The 11,313-nt window shown below is 40.4% G+C and overlaps 1 non-coding gene across 1 annotated transcript; it reads right to left on the bottom strand.

The window, feature by feature from the left end:
• Positions 1 to 561: 561 nt before the first annotated feature.
• LOC145027945 (small nucleolar RNA R71) lies at positions 562 to 668 on the bottom strand. The gene has a single exon (XR_013675706.1). It is a non-coding gene; the product is annotated as a small nucleolar RNA R71 (small nucleolar RNA).
• Positions 669 to 11,313: the final 10,645 nt, after the last annotated feature.

Here is an 11,313-nt window from a genome sequence, read left to right as displayed (position 1 = left end):
AAGTCAGCCTTTTCTAGGAAGGCGGGAAAGAAGACAGGAGAGTCAAGTTCATCCGTGAGGCACAAGAGCAATCTTGAGCATTTGGATCATACGCCCATCCAAACCGAGTCCGAAAGCGATACCGAGCCAGAATTTGAAGAACACACGAGCGAACCCGAGAACAAGCCAAGGAACGAGATGGAAGCAATCGAAGAGATGTCCATGGGAGCATACAAGAAGCAGATCCGAGAAGATGTGGGTCCCGGTTTAGTCCAACCCGCAATACCTGCCACTGCTACATTCGAGTTGAAGGGACATATATTGACTGCACTGAAGGATATCCCATTTTTTGGGAAAGATCATGAGGATGCTTTTAAGCATCTAGATGAAGTCAATGACATTGCGGATTACTTCAACGTCCCAAATGTCAACAGAAACATAGTTTTGCTTAGGATGCTTCCCGTCACTTTCAAAGGAGCTGCTAAGGAGTGGTTAAAATCACTTCCACCGGGTACAATCACCACTTGGGCTCAAATGCGTGAGCAATTCCTGGACCGGTTTTGCCCGCCATCCAAGATATCTAAACTCAAGAAGGCAATAGCCAACTTTGAGAAACAGACGGGGGAGTCATTATACGAAGCATGGGGGCGGTACAAGGGATTGCTCAGAAATTGCCCTCAGCATGATCTAAATGTGCAACAAGAGATCTCAATTTTCTATGATGGGGTCAACGTTATGACGAGACAACTCCTTGACTCTTAAGGACCATTAACAAAGAAAAATCCAAGGGAGGTCAAGGAGTTGATTGAAGAATTCGCGAAGCATTCTCGCGAATACCACAACCCTAGGCAAGATGGAATCAAAGGCAGTGGAGGAGCCCAAACTGAAGAAATTGCAGCTGTAATGGCCATGTTGAATAACATGGATCGCAGGATAACACAAATGGACCAGTCGATACATGCCATAAGAGTGGGGTGTGAGCGATGCAGTGGGACACACTTGACCAAGGACTGCAATGTGGATGAGTTTGGGAACAGAAAAGCTCAAGTGTGCTACTCTAGTGGGGATAAGTTTGATGACGACTGGAGGAAACCAAAGAAGGAATGGCTGCCATATGAAGAGTATAAGAAGCAAAAAGAAGAGAAGTATAGGCAGACAGGTCGAGGCCTTTATCAAAAGGAGCAGCCACCAACCGAGAAGAAACCCGACCTAGAGACCATTTTGATGAAATTTATGGAGGCTTCGGAAAAGAGACACAATGCCACTGATTCCGCCATTTTGGAACAACAAACTTTGATAAAGAATCAGCAAGCCTCCATCCATAACCTTAAAGTGCAATTTGGGCAACTAGCTACTCTAATTCAAGAACAATTGTCCCCAAAGAATGCCGAAGTAACGACCCAATCTCACATAATGGCCATCGATATTGAAGAAGAAGCAATCTCTGAGTTCCTTGAGGCATTGGAAGAAGAACCGCAGCAGCCCAAGAAATTAAGGATCGAAAATGAAAAAATTGTGGAACCAGGATCGCCACGACGTGGCACTCCTCTGGCCACGACGTGGTGCAAGTCTAAACAAAAATTCATTGAGCCTATTCCAACTTATCATCCACCTTTGCCATTTCCCACCCGAGCAGCACTTAGTCAACTGGAGAAGGACCAATTAGAGTTTGTGAAGCATGTGAAAGGGATTCCAATTAATACTCCCTTTGTCGAGTCCTTATCCAAAGCTCCCGAGAACCAGAAATTACTGCAAGGCTTGATCGACACTCGAAGGCAATTAAAGAAGCAGTCTATAGTGGTTCTAAGTGAACAAACTTCAAAAGCTGTGTTGGGAGAAACACCAGAAAAGATGGGGGATCCTGGACGCCTCACGCTTCCATGTGAATTCAGGAATAAACTGAAGGTTAATGCTTTAGCCGATTCTGGGGCTAGCATTAATTTGATGCCTTTTTCATTTTATAAAAAATTGGAAATTCAGAAGATGAAGGCTACAAAAATGAAGATTCACATGGCAAATCGTTCGGTGACACAACCCCGGGGCATCGTGGAGGATATTTTGGTAAAAATTGGAAAATTTGTTTTTCCAATAGACTTTGTAGTCTTGGATATGAAAGAAGACCTGGATGTTCCATTAATCCGTGGGCGTCCATTGCTTAGCACTGCTGGAGCTCTTGTTGACATTCGCGATTCTAAGCTCACTTTGAGGGTTGGAAATGAACAAGAAGTTTTTGGGATAAAAGATGACTTTCAAGAAGATAAAGAAGAGGTGTTCACAATTAATAGAGAGAATGAACTAGAAGAACTGGAAAAGCTTATGGAAGAAGAGATAGAGGCAATTCATCAAGGCAAAAGAACAAAACCGAGGGCATCTGTTCCATATTTGATTGAAGTCATAGCTTACAAGAGTCCGCCTTCTTGGTAGAGCAAAGAGGATGAGGAAATGACAAGTGATGAAGAAGAGATTACTTCTAGAGTAACAAAGCCAGTGGTGAAAGAAGAGGAGGATGCTACAGAGTGCAAGGAACAAACTAAGGGCACAAAACACAAGCTTGGAGAAGAGGGAAAATTTAAAAAGGAGAATTCAAAGAAAGAATATAAAAGGTGAGTTCAAGCTTACAAGTGGCGGTTCAAGGAACAAAAGATCTTAATGGGTGATTCTTCAGCAGATTCAACGTAAAAGGCACGGAGTCCGGCTCAAGACTTCAAGAAAAAGAAGCGCTTTTCGGGAGGCAACCCGAGTTTGGTTTGCATTTTCTTTTCTTTTAATTCTTTTCTTTTTAATTAGGAAAAACCTCAACTCATCATCTAATAACTGGTAATTAGTAAGTAATTAGCTGTAGGGACTTTTAAATAATGAATGAAATGCAAGGAAATTAGTTAATATGTTAGAGTTTACTAGAATTTTGCATTTAGCAGTTTCCACGACGTGGGCATAGCAAAACACGTCGTGGCCCAAAATAAGAACACCAGATTATAAAGAAGACTTAAGGTCCACGACGTTGGCATAGCAAGCCACGTCGTGGCCTTTAAAAATTAGGGGGGGGCATTTGTTTAAAACCCTTTGACCAATAATTCTCATTCCCCACTTGGAGACTGCTGCACGAACGGAAACATTATAACCCCACAGGCAATTTCGTATTCTACTTCCAATTTCCTTGCAAGATCTTGCCAATTAATCTACTTGGTACGTGTTTTATTCATTATTTTGTAGTAATTCTTCCAGTTTCAAGTTTTCATGGTTAGGGTTTGTATGATTCAAGAGATTGGTTGAATCTAGTGGTTGATTTTAGATTGCATGTCATTTTAATGTTCATAGGAACAAACCCCTAGCACTAATTGTGGAAGAAATCGCTTGTAAAAAGTCTGATCCAGAAATTGTTCGCGATGCGGCCCACGACGTGGCATAGCATGGCCACGTCGTGACTTCTGGAAGACCCATTTAATATGTTTTAATGTGTTGGTTGTTTGCTTCTTTGGTTTGCTTTTGTATGCAGAAATGGGACCACGACGAGCTGTTCCACAAGAGGAAAACTCGATAGATGTAGCAAGTATACATCCGTTATACCAATTTCCTCAAAACATTCCCCGACCGTTGCTAACTACCTATGAGAATCGGCTTGGATGGCTCTACAATAGGGAATTTGCAATAGCCCCAATTATCGATTGGGGATGGCTTGGTGGAGTGGGAATGGTAGCAGAGTTGGAATGATATTGGTCGAAGACATATGTTGGAGATCAATTTTCTTTCACTTGTCACGGGTGGAGGAATTTATTTGCTATTCAAGAACCCGTATACCGGGAATTGTCGGTAGAGTTTTTCTCTACCGTATGCTTCGAGGAACGCACCCTTGATTTCACCTACAACCGGGCACTTGTGTTTTGTTTGGGTGGTATTTATAGAGAGTGTAGTCTTCGGGAATTCGCTTGGCGTATGGACCTCTATACCGAAGTGGAGACGCAATCTCCGTTTTTCATACCGTTCTTGCTCGGATGCGTTTGGGATTTTGCTCCGGGTATTATGGATGTGCAGTTTTGGCGGGGCATTTCTAATCATGAGTACAACACTCGTGACTCGAGCGAGTCACAAATTCGGAATCCTGTTTTCTGATTTTCACACCGCCTTATTACTTTTTCAATAAATCACAAGCATCATGGTGATAAGGTCCCCATTCAGAATCTGTTTTATTTATGGACTCTTATTACCCCGGGGTTTGCTGTGATTTACCTTATATGTTGGCGAGGTTTATGGGGAATAAAGTGGCCAGTTCTAGGCTCGGGAGCCCGATTACTGGGGAACATTTGGTTACTCGCGTGGCTAGGTCATATCATATTTTGACCCATGACTTTGTGAGGAATCTTACTCGATTCCCGGATACAGACATGACCATTCAAGTCTTGGGTGTTATGCGAGTGGGGGTGAATATTGGGGGTCGTTTTGTGATACCACCAATAGATGACGAGGAAGAGGAGGTGCAGCCGGGACAGCAACCACCAGCCAGACCGAGGCGTCGGAATGTGCGGGCTAGAGGTGAAGTCGATCGAGAGCGTGCTGCTTCACAGTATGTGCAGGGAGTGCCCACCGACCCTTTTCAGAGTCGGGTGGGAACATATTTGGATAATCTACGGGGTCATGCCATTTACAATACCCAACTTACGGAGGGTATTTATTCGCATTTGGACCCGACCACCTTCTATGCCACCACAATATCCTTATTTTCCGACATGGGAGGAGCTATGGCGTCCACAGAATGACGGGGCAGGGTCAAGTGGAGCACAAGATCAAGATGATGATTGATTTTATTTCTTTTTTTTTTGAGTAGTTTTTAGTTTGTTTGACGTTGGTGTGTAAAACATTATTAAAATTATTATGTTACTTTTTCTTTCTTTTGGGTTGTTCCATTTTTCAGATTAGCATCGGAATTCTAAGGAGCATAGAAGAGTAACTTTCGAGTCATGTCTGTCTAGTCAAGGAAGCTTAGAGTCGTGAGTCGGAACCCACAAGTCAAGATAAGTGTGGGGTATTTTAGGAGAGAGGTTATAGTTGGGAAATATATTTGCATAGGAGCGTCAGAAACGAGTTACCCATTGGTCAATGCTGCTAGAGTAAATAAAACAAATAAGTCATTTCCTGCTGATTCACAGTTTCCACGACGTGGACTCCTTCGCGCCACGTTGTGGCGTTCTTGCAGTTAGACGAATTTCAGCATTGTTATTCCATATCACGACGTGGACTGTAATATGCCACGACATGACCCATTTTATCATTGCCCATATTTTCCCTTGCAAAAACCCACTTTTAAGCATTGAAGTTTCGAGTCATGTTCGTGGTTTATTTACGTATTCAACCTGTTCTACACTAAGTTTCTATTTTTGGAAGTCCAATTGCACATTTTCCACGCTTTTGGAGATGCTCACGCCACTATCCCAGGGGAGTCTGTTCCTTTTTCTCCCTTTTCTTTAATTTTGATTTATGTTAATGCCTACAATGAGGGCATTGTATGAAATAAGTGTGGGGTAGGGGTAGAAGAAGTAAATCGCTAGATAGTCATAGAAATTGAAATTTTTAGTAATTGGAATCTAGTAATAATAATTTGAGTTAATTGCTAGTGTTATGTGGGATGATCCGATGAAAGTTCAAATGTTTAGTTGAGCCAAAATACGTTATAGTGCATTTGTGGCCTCCCTTATTTTAGTGAAATCATGGAACAAAAATATAACTCCGCTCGGTTTGAAGGATGCAATATGTTTAGCAGCCGAAACCTGAAATGTATCCAGGAAAGTTATTATCATTAACCAATAAAGGTTGAGGTTGAGCGCCTCTGCTTAAGCATGTAGGTTTTGAGTGAAAAAAGTGAGGTACATGTAATAATAATAAAAAAAAAAAAAAAAAAAAAAAGAGAATTATGAGTAAAGTGTGAAGAATTTTGGAGCAAATGAAGTGAAGATCACAAGATCAAAATTCCAAGAAATTCAAAAAGTTGAAGATACCAAGAAATCAAATCAAATAAGGCGGTGAATTCAAAGAAATCAAAGATCAGATTGTTAAGAAAGTGAAGAATTCCTAAAGAGCTCCATAGTGGTATCATAAATTGTAATTCTAGATTATGTATGCTTAGGTTGCTCAACTAAAAATACCTTGAGGATAAGGAGGTTTTCTGCGGATGGATTCGGAGGGTTGCATAAAATGAGCATTGTACGGAAAAACTGGGCGAGTGTTTATGAAGATTGTGAGTATTTAAAGTTTGGGGGGGGGGGGGGACTTAGGTAAATTTTAGACACAAATGCATGCGTTGAGGTCTTGACATAATGGCTGAACTAGAGACGGATTGTTCTGTGTGGTATTAGTAATTAAGAATTACGTTTGAATTTGCTTGAGGGCAAGCAAAGCCTAAGTGTGGGGTATTTTGATATTGCCATATTTATACTTATTTTTAGGCAATATTTAAGTACATTTTTATTAATAAATTGATAATATGTTTAGAATAATGATACTTATGAGTTTAAATTGTTATTTTCAGTCAATATAAAGGATTTTCGTAGAGAGGGACCAAAGGTGACAAAATGGGGAACATAGGAGGCTTGAAAGACAAGAAAATAATAGATTCACGATAAGAACTCAATTCACGACGTGGCGATGAAGCCCACGACGTGGCACGGGTGTTTCAGTAGATAAACATAGCGACGCGGAGGATTTTCTTGGAGGATACGTATTGCTTGAAGCCCACGACGTGGCACTCCTCTGGCCACAACGTGGCGCGGTTTTTTAAGGATTATATAAGTCCTCCTGATTATTACGAAAGGAGAGTTTTTTGGATGAAGAAAAAGAGTTCCAGGAGACGTTTCAGAGAAAAAGAAAGGTCCTGGAAGAGGGATTTCAACACCAAAAGAAGTAAAGGTTTATATTTTAGTTAATTATGAACGTGTATTTCATTAGTTTTAGTTGTGTTAGTTTAATTACTATGATGAGCAGCGGAATCTAGCTACTCTTGCTTAGCTAGATGAAGCTTTGAACTTATGAATAATTATATCTTTATGGATTAATTTGAGTTGGTTAAAATTGTTTGTGTTTGATTTGTATGACCTAGCATGTTATTATTTGTTTATCTAATTGCTTGATTGCATGTTCTGTGTAGCTTAGTGACCATGAAACTGCATGAACTTGTTTACCTAATAATTTAGTGAACATTGAATTGTTAGAGCTAGGATTGACCAATCTTAGTTAGTAATTAGACTAAATAAATCTTAGTTGTGCTAGAGAACGTGAATTGTGACCATAATTGCATTTATACAACAAATCTTACATAGCATATTTACATTCATAATTAGTTCTGTGTTTAATTATGTGTGAACATACATGGTTTGACATGAATTAGTTACTTATTGGTAAGATAGAACTAAATTACTAATATAACTAAAAAACCAACTTAATAATCCGTGATCATTAGCTAGCCATAAGGGAGAAGTGGATTCAACTAAGCGAGAGAGTATTTTTATTTATTGAATTTGATTTAAGTTCATCTGATCTTGTAAAACCAGATAAAAACCCTTATTAAACTTGTTAATAAATTAGGTTAATTTAATAGTAAGTAAATTAATTAGAACACCGTTCCCTGTGATCGACACCCGACTTACCTAAGCTATACTGTAATCTGAATAGGTACACTGCTTATAAGTGCATAGTTAGTCTAAGTTTGTTAGGTTATAAATATTAAAATTAGTGGGTACTTTTGTGCACATCAGTTCACCTCTCGTTTCTAGTAGAAGTTCCATGAGGAACTGGGCATGAGGCTGCACTTCAGCACTGACTATCATCTGTAGACCGACGGTTAGAGCGAGCAGACCATTCAGACTCTTGAGGACATTTTACGGGCCTGCATCATTGATTTTGGTGGGAGCTGGGAGTTCTACCTACCCCTTGCAGAGTTATCCTACATCAACAACTTTCATTCCAGCATTGGTGCTCCACCTTTTGAGCTGTTGTATAGGCGGAGATGTCATACCTCAGTCTGTTGGGGCGAGGTCAGCCACAGGGTGATAGGTCAGACTGAGGTAGTTTTGTAGACTACCAAGATGATTCAGCAGGTCAGGCAATGGTTCCAGACCACTCAGATTTGGTAAAAGAGTTATGCTGACCGTCGCTGATCATATTTGTAATTTCAAGTCGTTGACATGGTGTTACTGAAGGTCTCACCCTGGAAGGGTGTGATCCTCTTCAGGAAGAGGGGAGAGTTGGGTCCCCGATATATTGGGCCATTTTGGATTATTACCAGGGTTGGCAAGGTGGTGTATATAATGGATCTTCCTGAAGAGCTCAGCCAGATCCATAGCACATTCCATGTTTTGCAGTTATGGAAGTGCGTATTGGATGAGGATGCGGTTGTGTCACTAGATGACATTCGGGTGGATGAATGCCTGAATTATGTTGAGAGGCTGGTGGCTATTCTAGAAAGGAAGGTAAAGATTTTGCGTAACTAGGAGATACCTTTGTTAAAGGTACAATGGCAACATCGGAGAGGATCCGAGTGGACTTGGGAGCCGGAGGCCGAGATGCGAGAGCATTATCCTGGTTTGTTCACCATAGCAGGCTTCGAGGACGAAGCCTAGTTCAAGTGGGTGAGAGTTGTAACATCCCGATTCCCAGGTATGAGCTTTATGGCTTAAAAGACAAATTCTCCTTTGGAACTCGTCGAGTTGATGGCCTCAGACTCGATGTGTAGGAAGCTCTCTACTCGACAAGTTATTGAGAAAAACTCGACGAGTTGACGGTTGTTTATCAAACCCTAATTTTCAGGGTTTTGCAACCTATTTAAAGACCTTATGACTCACTTTTGGCCTCCTTCATTGTCCCCTCACTCCAGAGAAACCCTAGATCGTGCCTCATCTTCCATTTTGAGTGTGTGAGTTTAAAGAGTGTTCTTTGGTGATTTTCTTGAAAGAGTTTGAAGTTGGTGGTGAGTTGAAGGGAGAAGCTTTAGATCTGGGATTTTCATTGTTGTTGCAGCCATTTGGAGGTATAAAGTCGATAACTTGATCATCCCTTTGCTAGATCTCTTCTTTTGAAATTTTATGGCCATTATTAGCTTATTTTGGGACCATTATTGGATTTGAGCATGTTATGAAGCTATTACTTCAGATCTGGACATCTCATGGACCCCATGGACTTAAAGTTGCCAACTTTATCAAGTCTTGGCCCTCCTTCATGCTATAAGTCCCTTAATAAGCTTTTTTTTTTTTTTTTTACTGATTTAGCCTCTTGATATCATGCATGGACGTAAAGTTAGCAACTTTACGTGGTATTTCAGTCCTAAGGGACCATATCTATAATTTTGGGCTTTGGTTTCGCTTAGAAGTGTCTGAATGCTTTAAGACAATGAAAACTTGACGAGTTGAATCGAGTTTTCTCATTTTCTGGATACTATAGAAAGTTGACAAGTTGTCCTAACAACTCGACGAGTTGGTTCAGGTTTTCCCGTTTTTCTGAGTATTGAAGGAACTCGACGAGTTGATAGATACACTCGACAAGTTGGGTGAACATGGACCGTTGACCATGACTATTGACTATTGACTTTGACCAGGGTTGACCAAGTTTGACCTTGAGGTATTATGGGTATTTTGGAATTTTAATGGATTGATCACTTGGTGAATGTACACATTCAGTAGAGACCTGAGATTCAGAGTCGGGCCTTATCCGTTTTGTTCAGCTTGTGAGGTCAGTTTTCCTCACTGTACTAAAGGGTCTAAGGCGCTAAGGCCGGCTCTTTGGATTGTTATCCTGATTTGTCATATGATTGAGTATTGATATGATATGTTAGATCGGTATCTTGGTAGATAGGATGTTGTTATGTCGTTATGATATGTTAGATCGGTATCTTGGCAGACAGGATGTTGCTATAATATTTTAGATCGGTATCCTGGTAGATAGGAAGTTTCCATTCTTAATGATTTGTTAGATCTGTATGACTAACTGTAGACTGTTATATGATTATGTGTTACATGTGCACATGTTTGATTGGTGGTTGAGGCTTCACTACTTTGTGTGTAAGCCAACAGGCTGGGGTATTCATACCCGATGGCTGAGGGTCCAAAGTATTTCATCATGAGGATGATTGGACTCATAGTATGTTGGCATTCCAACCCGATGGTTGAGGGGCCTGGGGTATTCCAATCTGATGGTTGATTAGACCCATAACATGTTGGCTTTCTAACCCGATGGTTGAGGAGCCTGGGGTATTCCAACACGTGCTTCCAGAAGGTAAAAACATGGACCACAGAGAAGCTGACACGTGGCACAAAATGGACGGGATACATCACCTTAAGTGACCGTCGCGCACCCCCAAAAATCGCATATAAAGAGCATTTCACCCCTTATTCACTTCTCCACACCCTCCATACTCTCTCTCTCTCTCTCTCTTTCTCTCACATACACACATACACACACACACACTCTCTGTCGCTCTCTTTCTCGCTCGAATATCCTCTCTTTCGGTCTAAAAATTTACATTAGTTAGAATATTTTGGCGAAGCTCTGGAGTCTTTGAGATCCTGACAGATAGAAGTGCTCGGTATCGAATTTCTGCATGTGAAATTCCTAATTTTTCATTAAAAACCCTTAGTAAGTAGGCTACACTTACTACACTTAAATTTAACTTGTATTTATATTCTAGTCAATGTTATGAATTTATATATAAGATTTATCAGTAATTCCAATTATAATGTTAATTGATCTACTTACGGGAGAGATGCCTAGAATGGTCACGTTGGCTTGGTTGTTGGATTTCAGAAAGGTTATACGTCGAAACGGTCTTGCCTTTCAACTGTTTGGCCTGATTGATCCTTATTTGATAGAACTCTTAATCTTCACTGAGATTAGTGAAATATCTAGCTTTCAACACCATATTATCGTGATGATTAATATGTAATTATATTATAGATTAATACTTGTTAAGCGTGTTGCCCACTAGTGGGATCACCAGAAAGTTGTTAATCTTCTAAGAAAATGTCCAAGTGAGTTATGTCAGTATACAATGTATTATAATACATATCTATGTATGTTAGGATAGAGAACTAATAAAGTATACCTGATAAAATAGTCTCTACGTGTTTACGAAATGGTGTGTAGGCCATAAGTACACATAAACCCGCGTGATAACGAAATGATGTGTAGGTCGTAAGTACACATAGCCCCGTGTTAATGAAATGACATGTAGGACGTACGTACACATAGAACCGTGTTAAGGAAATGGCACACATGCCGTGACATTCGTGTTAAGGAAATGACACGTATGCTGTAAGTACACGTATAATTGGCAGATCATGAACCATTATATGTATG

Source organism: Lactuca saligna, chromosome 1, assembly GCF_052625555.1.
Source record: "Lactuca saligna cultivar CGN05327 chromosome 1, ASM5262555v1, whole genome shotgun sequence".
Taxonomy (NCBI): Eukaryota; Viridiplantae; Streptophyta; class Magnoliopsida; order Asterales; family Asteraceae; genus Lactuca; species Lactuca saligna.
Note: the sequence above shows the minus strand (reverse complement) of the source record. Positions and strands in the feature narration are given on the sequence as shown.